Source organism: Pipistrellus kuhlii, unplaced genomic scaffold (assembly GCF_014108245.1).
Source record: "Pipistrellus kuhlii isolate mPipKuh1 unplaced genomic scaffold, mPipKuh1.p scaffold_m20_p_2, whole genome shotgun sequence".
Taxonomy (NCBI): Eukaryota; Metazoa; Chordata; class Mammalia; order Chiroptera; family Vespertilionidae; genus Pipistrellus; species Pipistrellus kuhlii.
The window spans coordinates 138,923,005-138,938,070 of record NW_023425515.1 but is presented as its reverse complement, the minus strand read 5'-3'; the positions used below and the strand labels follow the sequence as shown (position 1 = coordinate 138,938,070).

At 41.2% G+C, this 15,066-nt stretch overlaps 1 protein-coding gene across 40 annotated transcripts in view; it reads left to right on the top strand.

The window, feature by feature from the left end:
* ADGRL2 (adhesion G protein-coupled receptor L2) overlaps positions 1-15,066 on the top strand; it is a 269,658-nt gene that overhangs the window by 88,411 nt on the left and 166,181 nt on the right. For 2 of the 40 annotated variants that reach the window (XM_045584403.1, XM_045584423.1), the window contains exon 1: positions 6,447-6,593. The exons of 36 other annotated variants lie outside the window; for them this stretch is intronic. The gene's annotated coding sequence lies outside the window, so the exon portion shown is untranslated. Of the gene's footprint in view, positions 1-6,446; positions 6,594-7,284; positions 8,028-15,066 lie in introns of those variants that run through there. 2 more of the 40 variants (XM_045584404.1, XM_045584432.1) reach the window with 2 other exon arrangements.

Sequence of the window (15,066 nt, the reverse complement as noted above, 5' to 3'; positions counted from 1 at the left end):
AAGTAGTTAAAGATAGATAAACAATCAATCTAGTATCTATCTATTTTTGACATTACATGGTTTTCCATGTATAAAAACATTCAATATATACAAATAGGCTATATTATCATCTCAAATCTATACCTGCAATATATATATATATATATATATAATATATATGTACACACACACACACACACACACACACACACACACACATATATATATATATATATATATAAAATCATTTTGCAATAGGGCACTGGAGAGTAAATTTTGAGTAATTATATAAAATGTCAAAATTCATTAAAATATTTTTTCAGATTTCTTATTTGATTACCTATAAGTTTTTTTTAATGATAAACGATAGTCCTCTGGGGATCCATATTATGTGAAAAATAGTTTATATTCTTTGATTTCTTGAACATTTTATAGCTAACATTCTTACTCAACTTTTCTGTAATTTTACTTTAACTATAAATATTTTTCATGTTATTTCCATGACCTCTTTCTTTAAGACATGCCACTTCATATATAGCAGAAACCCAGTCTTATAATAAATGTGTTTCAATTATCATTAGACAATAAACAGGAAATTAGTTTTTCTTGCAGTGTATTCTACATTATCTGAACAATGAAATATATGTGGTTTGAATTTGGGTCATTAATTCAGGTAGTAAGGACATAGTACTAATTAAATTGGTATCATAAATTACAGACCCATAATGAAGGGGAGCACTCTTTTAAAGTACTAATAATCCTCTGTAGTTATATTGTAGATATGTGATGTCAGTAACCAGGACAGTTGGACAAGAGTATAGATGGTTCTGTTCATGTCTCCATCATTCAAGCGAAACCCTTCAAAGAAAATGTTATCCAGGTGTTGCTCTGGCAACTTCTCTTCACTGTAGAATAGCTGGAGAGGTTATTTGTGTGTTTTTATTTTTTAACCTAAAACAAATTTTCTTCATTGGGTATCACTCAACAGACGAAATTATTTCAGTATTCCTTGGATATGTCAGTGACATTTTAGTAGAATTCTAAATTTGGATGCTAATTTTCAAGGAAATGGACTCTTTTATAAAGTACTTATACTTATCACAAAAATATATCACTATTACATCATTGTTTGGTCTAGGACCTAAGTGATTGATTTCATAGTGACCTGAAGAATTCATTGTAAAGGGTTGCAATAAATTGAAACTCAATTATAAAGATTTAAATTATTCTTGAAAACAGAGATAGCAACATTTTATTATCTTTTCAAGACACTATGAGAGCTAGATTTAGAAGAAAATTATTTGCAAATTGCTGTTCTCCTTTTTTACATACTCAGACAAATTTATTTTTACTAAAATATATGCAACAAATAAAGGCCTTAAAAAATAAAGCATATAAGTAGAGTTAAAAATAACCATCATATTAATTATAGAACAAATAATGAAAAATGTTAGTAAAGCTTATACAATCAGAAGTATGAACCAAATTCAAGGTGGAACATCTCATGTTACAGAATGTTAGCCTACAAAGTATTTTCAAAACTGAAACAAAAGAATTTTTAGGCTTAGAAAATACTAAGATCATATATTATCATTATTATTTTATGCTATATCATTAAGAAAACTTTCTGCATTGTAGTCTGAAAATACTAGAAGTGTTATATAATTGTATCTTTGACTCACTTTCTAAAACACAAGAAGAGCATTTGTGAGTTTGTTTCCTGATTCTTAAAAGCCTTTTCCAAGTTTTGCTATATCACAATGAACTATGACATAAGTGATCACAGCCATATTCTTAGAGGCACTTAACATGCAATTTAGACTTCTTTAAAATTGCTATTTGGTAAACTTTAAGGGTTTGGATTCAATAGACTGCCTCTACTATTAATCACTGCTTTTGTTTGCACCTGAGACATTCATGATATTTGATCAATCAAGAATTGCCCATTCAAATGTTTTATATTTAAAACTAAGAGTTGTAATATTAGGTTACTCTTAGTTTAACTTCAAAAATTAAAAACATATACAGACATTTCATCTGTATTGTTGACAGAGGTTTTCATATGTTAATAAAAGGAAGGTCTATTTTTAAACTGTATACTTTAATAAAAAGCACTTGTTTATGAGTATTTTTGATTAACAAACTGATTATTATACAAAGTTACAGAAAGAATTTTAATAAAATGAGTGTTCTTATAATTATACTTCATGGTTTGTCAGAAACATTGATAGATGATCTATATGAACCAATTATAGAAGATTCTCAAAGTGCAGAGATTAACAGGAGTTATGGGAACAATCTATGTGAAAGAAAGACGAACTTTGAGTTGTGTAAGACTCAGTGCAACAATAATTATGAGAGATGTTTTTAAAAAATTGCTTACTTTTGAGTATCATAATGATAAGGGTATACACATTTTATAATCCTTTATATGGTTACACATATATGAACACTAAGTGCATAGAATGAGTCATGCTATCAGTTGTATTGCTGAATATTTTTGAAAAGTATTAATTACAAAATGATAGGTACTTAAGAACATATATGTGATTATAATACTCCTAAATAATATCATTAAGCATAGTATACTATAATCATTTTTATACCATAGTTTAAAGTGTCATTATTTTTGGAGATGACACTTTAGATAGAGTTTGGCCTTCTTGCACAAAGATTTAGTTAGCTTGGAGAGAGCCAGGAGAATAGTTAAAACTTATTGGCTTTGCCAAATGCTTTCATATGTTTCTGTTCTCATGGAAAATGAGTTTTGATTTCTTTTCAGCCTACATGCATGGCAAAGCTAAAATGAAAAACAAAGCTTGCAACTTTCAACCAGTTCTAGTTAAGTTTGGTATTCACATATTGCTTTGATCTCTAGCGCTTTAAAGCATTTTCTGGAGTATGCAAAACTAGTTTCAGCACTAAGAATCATTGAACAGTAACAAGGAAGAAGAGGAAACTGATCAGGTTTAGGATGAAATGGAGCTAATTTTGTTTCCATTTCTGTATCAGAAGCTAGAACAGTTTCACATGTTTTCTGTTTGTTTGTTTTAGTTTAGAACTTTTGAAGAGCTCTCATCACAGGCCAAAGTTCCCCATAATGAATACATCTTACCCTCACTGATTGTTCTCTACAGCTGTGTGGCTCAAACGTCACACAATTTTTTGGCCCACTATCAAGTTCTGGGTCTTTTCTCCACCCCACTCAGCCCACCCCAGTGCCAGGGTGACGCGGTGAAGAAGTTCCTCAGTGTGCTACCAGCTTATAATAATCACAATATTCTGTAACCAAGCTCACATTCATACTTCTTCAGATTCTTTGATTTGGCACCCAAACTATTGTTAATCATACATGTGGTCTGACAAGTACTTCATCACTTCCCTCTAAACAAAAATGCTTGGATGATATATAGCTTTAAAAATTAGCATAATTTCTGTATCAGAAATATGTGAACCCACAATGAATAGAATAATCTTCAGTTTCTTAAAGTCGCTTAAATTAAAAACATGAGTTACTACAGTTGGAAAAAAACATGTATGGTTAAAATGTTTGAAGTCCATCAATCTCTCTAACCACATAAGCTAATGAGTTCCTTCTGTTTTCTTTGAATGAAATCACCATGAGTGGTTGGATGTTGATTTAACATAAAACAAATGGAAATGGGTGTTTCCTTTGTCCTTTGTAAAATTTATTTTTAAAAAACAATTAGCAGGAACTATGAATAAGTCAGTGATTTTGCCATTACTTAAATAATAATATAGTTTGAGTAGTTACATTGATTGCATTGCAGCGAATGCATAACATCCCTCCAACTCCCCTTAACTTGCTAACATCTGCAGATATTATTAAGCTTCTCATTTCATTTTTTTCTACCATAACACCTGTATTGTTATAAATTATGTTTTAAATTGTCATGAAATGTAAGGCAAATTATGTTTCGTGTGTGTGTGTGTATGTGTGTGATTTGTGTTCTTTTGTAATAGCAGGTTTGTGGCTAACAGCTTAATCTTGAATATATCAATGCAATTAAAAGCTGTTTCAATTCTTTCTTGTGGGTACAAAGAAGGTTGAAACATTATTATATATAAAGTACAAGGAAAGAATCAAACATTCTTCAATATTTAAAACATTATCCTGGAGAAGGAATACATTGAGGTATAATTTTAAAAAAACAGTAAAGCTTATTCTATTCTTAGGGGGGAAAAAAGGTGTTGAGGCCTTTGAACTCTATAAAATACCCTTTTTCTTGAATCAGAATTAAAAACTTTCTATGAGGCACTTTCCACTCCCTATAGGTTTAATCCATTTCTGACAGCTCCTTCGCCCTCCCACGCATCCCTCCTTTCTGGTGAGGTAGTCCCTGTGGAAACAGTGAAGAGTGGCTCACTGGTGTCCAGAGCATCAAAAAGGCCAGACCTGTGACATGTACACAGTAGGTTCCTGCAGAGATTCGCTCTGAGAGAGTTAGATAAGTAAGTAAATAAGCCAACATATGGCCAGCCTAATTCAGGCAAATTTTTCTATTGATTACTTACTAAGCTCACTGAATAAAAACTTCAGACCAAGTTTTGCCTCCCAAAAGAAAATACAATAGGATTAGGCTGATCTATGTGCTCATCGGGGCTTCTTGTGAGAACCATGCCCAGATGAGTGAGAAACCTTCAAAGAGAAACAAGAGAAAGGGCTAAAATCATTCAGCAAATTCAAATTATTATCAGTTTGACATATTTTGGTTTGCAATCTTGAATAAAATAAATTTAAGTTCTAAAGGAGAACACGATACAAATGACCTCTGAGGATTGAGAATTCTATATTTCTGCCTTTTGTTGAACTAAAGTAGCCTGATTTAATTTTCCTAGAGAGATCTGTTGTGTGTATACATTCTGACAGATGTAAAAACTTGGGTACATAATAAGGTTTCATACCAGCTCTGGATAAGTGTGGGTTTCTTCTCCCCCCCCCCCCCCCCCCCCCCCCCCCCGGCCCCCCTTCAGGCATTTAACTTATATCCTGCATCTAAGAAATTCCAAATGAAGGTGTTTGTGTAGTTTATAATGCAAAAGCTCTAAGTGGTTCCTCATACTTTCCAGAATGGTGAGAATAGTAAAGCATCAATACATTAAATAGGAAAAAAATTTGATCACCAAGGATTCATGTTTTAATTTGGGAATTAGAATGAATCAACCAAAAGAGCATGTTTCAGCTATTTGTACTTATGTACTTTCAACTTGTGATTTTTACAAGTTAAGAACAAACTTGACCAGTAGCTAGATTTACTTTAGAACTCCAAGTATCTGGCTTTGTGACAAAATACTGATAAGTATTTAGAGTCTTCCTGTGTTTTTTTTTTTTTTTTTTTTTTTTTTGTTTTTTTTTTTTTTTTGTACAATCTGCTGTTGACATTTTAATAACATTGTTGTTTGAAATGATTTCTGAAGTATGATGACTGCAACATACCCACAGCAACAAAAAGTACATATTGTTTCTGAAAGCAAAGAAGCTCAAGTTTCCTGGTATTTAGTAGAGATTTAAATCTTGGAGACTAAGTTTTTCTTGAAAGCCAATGCAAACGTGCTTCTTTAATTGAAGGTTGCACTCAGTAGTAGAATCAGTCATTTAGAAATATATCTGAAAACTCACTTTCAGCTCAGGAATTCTGTAATTAAAAAAAACACAAACACACAAAGCACAATAATCCAGGTTTGCTTTTCCTCGTATGCAGAGGATACTTAACTGGCTTTTAAAGATTTTCCAACCATGATTTTGTCCCTTCGTGGTCTGTTCTCTTCACCTTGGGTGCATCCTTGGCACTGCCTGGATGCTTGCTGTCCCTACTAACCAACCAAGAGGTGTAAGGAAGTGTGCTCAGAGGACCAGAGCACAAAGCAGCTCCAAGGTAAGGAAATGAGGAAAACAGACCTCGCAGCGACGAATGCATTTGCGAGTACAGAGCCTGGAAGTCTCCCCTCCTTCCTTTGCTTACCCCGGTGAGTTTAATCAAAAACAAACAACACGCTCTTGTGAAATAGAGTCAATAAAGTCCAAGTTTGGCCGGCTCCCTGCATCTACAAAGAAAAAAAAGTCATCGCAATTTTTAAAAATGTAACTTTCATTAACGAGCGCGCCGGAAATCTCAGGTATCAAAGACACAGGAACCCCGGAGCGTCCCCCGCGCGCCCAGCCGGCCGGAGGCCGCCGCGGCGAACAGACGCCCTTTCTCCGCGGAGCGGCCGCACAAAGGAGGCTGCGGGACCAAAAGTTTCGGGGCCTCCGGCTCGCTGCGCGGAGAGAAAAGAAAACCTGGAGACCGGGAGGCTCACAAGACGCATCCTGGGCGCCTCTTCCAAGTGCAGGCAAGGAGAGAGCTCCGGGGCCTGGAGGGGAGAAGGGAGGGGGCGGCGAGCCGCTGGCCAGCCTCCCCCCCCCATTCCCTCCTGCCCCCCGCCCCCCGCGTCCCGCCTCCAGCCGAGGCCGGAGCGCCCGGCTCTGCCGCGCTCGCCCCGATACCCTTCACCCCGATCCAGACAGAAATAAATGTTTCCATGCAAAGTGCGTGTGTGCGGACAGGATGGAGAGCGCGCGCCGGCGGAGCGCGCGGAGGAGCGGGCGCGCAGTGAGTGGAGTTTGGGGGCGGAGGGGGCGCGGGAGGGGCTGAATGGGTGTGTGGACCCGGGGTGGGGTGGGGTGGGGGGGAGGCTGACCGCGGAGTCCCGGGGCGGAGGCGGGGGGCGGGGGTGTGCCGAGCCGGAGGGGAAGGGAGGGGCGCCGGCTTCCGCGGGCTGCCTCCTGGGCGCGTTCCGCGGCCGGGAGTGTGCGCGTCCCCAGCCGCTGCCTGGAAAGCCCGCGGCCGGGTGTCCTCGGGGCCGCTGCCCGGCCGCCGCCGCTCGGAGCAGCTCGAGCCCGTGAGTGTCCCCTTTCACTCCCCTCCCCCCTGCACGGGGCGCACCGCCGCCGCAGCTTCTCCAATGGAGTGGAAAATGGCCATTGGGCGGCAATGAGTTATAGATCGTCTGCTCCGCGTTTTGTACTTCGCTGCCTGTCATCTTCTCTGGAGTTTGCCGGGGCCGCTCGCTGGAAAAACAAACAAACAAACAAACAAAAAAAAAACCGGGAGGGAGAGAGAGGTGTCCTTTGCCGCCGCGCACGCTAAGATGTTGATATGATTAGCCCAGCGCCGGCGGGGGCGCGGGGAGGAGGCGGCGGCTGGAGGTGACTCCAGTTCAGACCTCGCCGGGAGTCTGTGTCAGGACTTTGCGCTCCCCCGTCTCTCTCTCTCTCCCTCTCTCCCTCGCTCTCCCTCTCTCTCTCCCTCTCACTCTCTCTCTCTCCCCCCGCTCACACACGCAGAGGTGCCGGAGCCACATCGGAGCTTTCCTGGAGGATTCCTTGGGATTGTTGGGGGGCATCTCCACTCCGTGGCCGCGCGCGGCGTGCGCCTCCCCGCGCCTCCCCGCTCCGGAAGCCCCGCGCCCTCGCCTGCAGCCTCCCGCGGGGCAGCGGCCGCGCAGCCCGCCCGGAGCCCGGGGCCCCGGCATGTGAGGAGGGGCCGCCGCTCGCCCCAGGCCGCGGGGTCTGCGCCGGGGAGGCCGGTCGGGCCGGCGCGGACCGGGGGCTGAGGGGCTCGGCCGGACCCACAGAGTCTGCCATCCCTCCTCCTGCTCCGAGGGGACTCCCCAAGACTGCGCACCTCTGTCGAGCTTTTGCCTGCGCCACCCCTGTCGCTCTTGATTCCCGAATTTTTTTGAATTTTTTTTTCCAAGGAAGCGCGCGGTCTGGGGGTGCGCGCGTGTGCGCCCAAGACCCCTCTGGAGAGTGGGGAACTGCGGGACAATGTTGACCTAACCCCGGAGGCGCCCGGCTCTGGCTGCTCGGTTGGAGGAGAAGGAGGAGGAGGAGGAGGAGGAGGGAGGCGGCTGCGGCCGAGCGGAGGGCACTCGGAGCCGCGGTGCGGACTCCGGCCTCGGTCCCGGCCGCCGGGGTCGCCCCGCGCCTCCCCGCGCGGCCCCCGCGCCACACGGCCGCCCCCGGGGCGCGCTCGCTGACCGAGGTAAGAGCCGCGGGGACGGACAGTGTGCCTCTGTGCGGGGCTTCGGGAGACCTGTTTGCTTGGCGCCTCCTGCCCGGGGGTGGATGCTTGGAGGTGACGAGGAGCCGCGGGGAAATGGGGGCTCCGCCGCTTGTTTAGGTTCCTCCGGCCGAGGGGGTGACCCGCGCGCTCGCGCTCCGGCTGCTCGCCCCCTCCCCCTTCCCCCCGCCTCTCGTCCTCGGAAATCCACGCACAGAACTCCCCATCCATCCCGTCCAGCCGCCTTCTGCCTTCCCGTGGAGCTGCTGTAACGCTCTCCAGGCTTCAGTCTGGTTGCAGGGGCCGCGGGGAAGAGGAGAGGAGGGTCGCGTTGGGCATGTTTTGATTTTCGGAAAGCTTGAGTCGAAAGGTTCCTTTCGCCTCTTTGCACCGCGGTGCGTCTGGGGAGGGGTGAGAGGAGGCGCGCTCTCGGTGGGGCCGCTCGGCTCGGGGTGCGAGGCCCTGACTCCCACCGCACCCCACCCCACCCCGCCCGCTTCGCCGCCTGTAGACCCGTCCGGGGCTGGGAGTGGAACGGGGCGTCCCAGGGCCGGGAGCCGGGCCAGTGGAAGTGGCCGGAGGGGGAGGTCGGGGCTGAGTTGGTTCGGATTGTTGTCGGCAGTGAGGCGGTGTGGAGAGGCGAGGATGACAGCAAAGCGCAGCCAGATGTGGCGGGCCGGCGCTGGGGCTGGGGCTGGGGCTGGCAACGATTAGGGGGCGGCCCGGCGGGGCGGGCGGAGAGCCTCCCGGAGCCGCAGTGAGAGGGCAGCAGCGCGCCGCGCTGGGCCTGCGGGCGAAGTGACCGGTTCCTGGGATGGGTGTGCGGCGTGGAGCCTGGTTAGTAGGAGGGGGGTACCGGGTGGGGAGCTGCGGGAAGGTAAAGGCGTGGGAGGAGCGCGAGGAAAGGGGGGGACCCCCCCAAGGCTAATGAAGCGTGAGGGCTTGTTGATTGGCCGGGGCGCCGGACCCTCTGGCGGAGAGGTGAGGGCGAGCGCAGCCACAGAGCGCCCGGCCGCGGGGAGGCACGCCTGCAGGACTTCTGCGCTCAGGATCAGCAAAAGTTTGTTCTTTGCTCCCAACTACGGGGCTTGGGTTAGGAGAGATCGTTGGAACCTTTACTTTGTGCCCTAGTGTCGCTGAGCGGAGATTAAGGAACGTATGTTTTTTTTTTTGTTTTTTGTTTTTTTAAATCCTCTGTTCACACTGTCCTCCAAAAGCGCAGTTGGAGGGACAAGTGCTGCGGTGTCCCTCTCCTTTTCCATCTTCTATGGACTCCACTCCTTCACCCCCTCCCCCCCATCCTCTCCTCCTTCCCTGGCCCCCTTCTTCCCTTCTTCCTGATGCATACTGTGTCGTCTCGGATTCAGACCGGGGAGGAAATGTTTTCCTCCTGTTTCTTGAAAGGTGTAGGCTGCTCAGCAGCTCCTCCGAGCAGCCCGGGAGCAGCGCCGGAGCCGCAGCCACCAGCCATATGGTTCCCGTTACAAAGGCCAGGTTAGAAGGCGCTCTTCTCCCCGCCCCCACCCCGAGTTCGTCCTCGATTTTCTTCTGCAGTCTTTCCTCCGAGTGTGCACTTCTCTCTTCTCTCCTTCCAGAGGCGTAGCTTGAACGGACGTGGCTGGTTTCATTCATTTCCTTGTCACTTGTTTGTGTGCGGAACGGGGCCCCACCGGGTGTGTGTGCTCCTCCGCTCAGTTCGAGTTGCACAGTGAAGAGAAGTCCTATCCATTTGGTAAATGATTGCCTGTTGAGACGTCTCTTTGCTAAATCATGTTTGATCCCTGGCGGACTTTCAAGGATGGGCACGAAGGAGGCAATGTATAGCGAGAGCAGATAGATCGGGCTGTGTGATGTCTTTGGCAACGTTCCAAGTTGTGATGGGACTCTTGACCTGGGTGGAAGGTAACTTTGTAACTTTAGAGTTAGTATCTTCCCAATACTTGAGAGAAACCCTCTATAGAGAAAACCTACTTCTGGTCAGGTGTGTTAGGGAACTTTTTGCTGGCCCTTCTCCACCCTCCAATAAATTTATGCGTGATAGAGAGAATACTGCAGAACAAATGTTCTGTTGTCTAGTTTATTCAGACATTCCGATTCTCTTCTTTTGTTGCTCGCCTCTAAAAGAGGTGCCATTTCACATCATTCTGCACAAATTGTTTGAATTAATGCAAGTGTGAATTCTTACCGTTTGAAGGGGACTATTAGCATATCAAAGGTTTCTTAGCTTCAGCTCAATTGAGAAAACTTCAGCCTGTCTTCCATTTGCTTCCAAGGGAGGCCCAAAGGGCAGTGAGAATTGTAAAGGGTAAAAAATAGGGAGGTGGATTCGGGCTGTGTTTCTGAACTTTTACTGTTTTGTAATTATGTGAGTGAAAAACATTGTCCACTGCTATGGAGTCCTTGCAAATGGCAAGACAATTATTTTCAATTGATAAATGGTTTGTTCCTAGAAAAAAAGCGACCTTTTATTTTATGATAGTCACTGTTGCCTGTCTTTTGGGGTCCCTTCCATGGAAGAGAAAGCTTTTCCTCTAACTTAATAATTTTCTAGGGCCTACACTTTGTTATATTAATAAAATGGGGAGGGAAAGGCTTTTCATGAGTCTATAAAATAATGGAAATCTTGTGATAAAAGCACATTCATTTGTCACCCAGAAAACTATTTTTAATTCACTTGTTAAATTAACAGGAAAAAAAATCAGTGGACTATTAAAACTCAACATGAACTTTGTTAATGAAACTTCTATTGGAAGTGTAAGTTTGAAAGGATGCTAAGTGATACTCAGATTTTTGTGTGAATGGTATTTTAAATATAGAATTGTTGGATTATTGTTGCATCTCAAGTTTTGCATTTTATCAAACAGCGAATGCTAGAATTCAGATTGCAGTTGGTTTATTTTTCTTAATATTTATAGTGCATTCGCCAATACTTCTTTAAGATTCATTCTTTGAATTTCTTTTAACAAGTCAGTATCCTTGAGTGAAGAAACAAGTAAGAACAAGTACTTGGGTCATTTGGGTCATTTTATGGTGAGCAGATGTGTCAAGAGAGAACTTTTTCTTTAACTCTTTGGGAAGTATTGGTTTTATTTATTTAGGTTAAGATTTACTGAAGCTTAGTTTAAGATGAAAATGAATCTCAACGAAGGTTTTAAAAAAATTTAAGTTCATATTTTTAGTAGTTTTACCTTTGATGGTTGGTTAATTTGAACGTGAATTGATATCCTTTAACTGGAGGAGGGTTTTTTTTTTTTTTAATTGTTGAGAACTCTTGTTTTTATCTTACTAGTGAAAATTAACATTAATGAACAGCTTTGAAGTGAAACATATTAACTGCCAAACATTTTTGGGCTTCAGTTTAATAGGATGATAATTTTTTCAGATTAAGATGAGTTGTTTGTTTTTGTTTTTTTTGTTTTTAGTGGCATTCAAATTGTACATCATGAACCTGAAATCATCTTATAGTAGTGTATTTATCTGATCCCTTCAGTTGTCTAAATAGTACTTTCGAGGAAAAAAAAATCATACATTGATGTAATTGCTATTATTGGACTCAAGTTGCTGTTTAACTAGCTTGCTTTGAGTGCAGAGTGCTATAAAGAAAACACATTATCCATCAGAGCTATTAGTAATAACCTAAAAATAATCTAGAAAAAATTGCTCTTCATTTTACATTGTGATGATCCTAAATTCAACAAATCTTTAAAGGTGTAATATGTAGGGAAAATAAGACTTTCCAACATTTAGGTGACAAAATTGGACTACTTAGAGAAAAATTAATGTGTTGTAGGAGCTCTCCAGCTGTCATTTTCAATCATTGTGGGTTACTATGTGTTGGCAACAGAAAAGGAATTTAGAAATGCAGATAGCTCTGGGAGCAGGTAGTTGGGGAAATCAGAATATTGAATCATGTGGGGTAGAATAAACCAATTACTTCAAGTTTTGACTTGAGAATTTCCAATAAATTTGTTTTTTTCCAGGCTTTTGACTCTCTGCTTTATTAATGGGCTAACATCAAAGCATACAACAAAACTTCCAAGTGTTATAAAAACTAATATAAACATACAGATCGCACATGTAGTACTGCAAGTCCCAATTTAAGGCAAGCAGTTGGAGTTTTTATTGCTGCAATTTTCACAATCAGCAGAAACGTTAACACCAAGCTTCTGGGAGGTTCCTTTCTTAAAATTAGCAAGAGGAGAGCTTTAAAGCTAAGGCTTACTGAGGTTTAGATCTCTGTCTGATCATTATTGGAGCTTTCTGTGTTTTATTTAAATATTTAAAGTAATATTTAATGTCTTAATATAGGAATGTGTGAGCTAAGATTGAGATTTTTGGGGGGACGGTAATTAGAAAGCTGTACACCATAGAAATAAATTGTTATTGCTCTATTTTCTATCAAAATATTTATTTGACCTGACTTTAGTAAAATAAATGATCAAATGAGAGTTTATTGTCAGGTGTAGTATGAGATGAAGAGATCATTACAATTTATTCCAAGGTATGGGCTAAATACACTTGTATCTGTCTACCTGAGAGAAATCTGTTTTCATTTTAATAAGAATCCATACCACTTGCCAAATAGCTGATATTTAAGATCACAGACCAATTGTAGTTAGATTAGGAATGAAATACAGTTTGGAAACTTGAAGAATTGAGTGTAATAGGATTGCTATTTTTCTAAAAAAAAAAAAAAAAAAAGTTCCTTCGAAGACTGTCCACATTGCCCCTTGATGTTCACTGTATCTGACTTTGTGTCTTGAAGGAAAGGTACACATTTAACATCTGTATGCTTTTCTGTAGAAAAGGATCAAGTAAAATTAAAGAGGAATTATTCCCAAGCCTGTAAATTTTAGAGATAAAATACATAATTGCAAAAACCTATATTCATTTAGTTCTTGCAAAAAATGCCTAGCTAAAAACTGCGTGAATTGATCATTTCAATCGTGGTTTAAAAATAGCAACTTTATCTGCTAGACCTAAAAAGGACTTGAAATTCTTGTTTTGGTCATATCGGTTCTGAAGGTAATTTGTTTAAATATTAGCTCACATTACCCAAATAGATAACTGTTTTGTAACTATTTTCAAGAAAAAAATAAAACATTTCAATTTTAAAGGCAGATTAAAATCATAGCTTAACTTACCTTACATAACTCTAATTAGTCTATAGCTCCACCCAAATATTCATCTCTTCAAATAATTCTTGATTAAAGGTAGAAAGGTGGAAATGTATTTAATCACACAGATGACTATAATTAGACTTGATGTTAGCAGAAACATTGATTGTTTTCTGAAATCCTTTTACTATATAGGATTGGTCAAGTAGTGATTATTATTATTTTTTAATGCTTTACGAAAAAGGTTAAGAAAATGGGTCATTTAACCTACAGATTGTTAATTATTAGAATTGGGGAAATAGAATCCTAAAATAATGGCATTTTTATTGACCTAGTGAGATAATTTTTAAGAGTAACCGTAGAGTGTGTAATTCTTAAATTTTATTGAAGGTTTCAGTGTGGTATTTTGGACTTAGTATAAATGTATATTATAAACCATGAAAGTATCTTAATGCTGTTTTATGTAGATATATTTTTTGTAAGTGGATTATTGTGTCATTAAAAAAAGGTCCTAATCATCCAAAAATACTTTTAAAAAATCTGCTTAGGTCACTTATCTGATAGACTAAATGTAGACAATAATTTACAGATACTTTCCAATTTGTTCTTATCTAACTATTTTAAAAAGCTATTTCTTAGGAAAATTTCCATATTTTGCAAATAAAAATTATCTTAAAAAAAGTTAGATTGAATGAAGGAACCAAGCTTAACATCCGCAAGCAAGTGCAGCTTATAGCAAAATGCTATTGATTGCTTTGGAAGCCAAAGCAAGTTTAAATACAATTTGTTTAATTACAACAAAAATGCAGTTTTATGAAGTAATATAGTTTGTCTTCGTAGAGGATTTTATGCATCGTGTGGTGGTAAGTAAAATCCCATCACAGTTTTATAAATTTGTTCAATTACCAGAACGGATAAAAGAAAAAAAAAATCAATTTAAGTTGAAATGCAACAGAAATTAGATTACCTTGGTTGTAAGAACTTGCCAGCAGTGTTTAAATAGCTTAATGATATCAAAAGTTACCATGTTTCACAGTGTAAGGATATTGGCACCTGTTTTAATATACCTATATCCTTGTATACTTGGTGGCTTTAGCTATGTGACCATTCTTTCTTTTTGCTTTCCCATTTTTGATTTTATGGAAGCTGTTACATGACGTATAAGATACTATTTCCACTTGCACATTCTCATTTGTTTGGGAGGTTTTTCTTTTAGTAGTTGCTTTTCTGGATTTCTGTCATTTGTCATCAGTTAATAGTTCAGATCAGTGTAGTCAAGTATCAGCTGTGATTTCTATGAATCAAAAGAAACCTATTTCCATCAGTAGGGATAGCTAGGTTATCAGCAACAGAAACAGAAGTTTTTACTATTGACCCTCGAAGTATAGGGGCCCGTAAATCTTAGATTCTCATGGAAGGAAAGTGGCATGGGATTGATCATACCAGATAGCTGGGCACCTGTTTTATGACCTACACCTTGATTCATTCTGGCACCCAGATTTCCTAAAGTGCAGAGCAGGCACAGCTACTGTTCATAGTCACTCGGCTGTTTTTAGGTCATGAAGTCAACTTCCTGGAATTTCTGGGGGAAACCAGTTGAAAAGGGAGGACAAATGTCACTTTAAATAGAGATGTTTAAGTCAGATTTCTGCCTGAGGGTAAAATTTAGGTCTCTCTTAGCCCGGATGTAATGTCTCCCTCTACAGAGCACAGCATTAATCACTACCTGACAAGAAATCTTATGCTGAGCAAAACGGGCCCTTGTTGGTTTTGTCATTGATTCTCCCCCCCCCCCCCCAAATCTGCGAGGAGTACATTAAAAACATTAAAATTCACACACAGGGATTATACCTTAATCTCTGAATTTCAGAATTGAAATTTAGTTGCCTTAAAAGAAGTCTGCT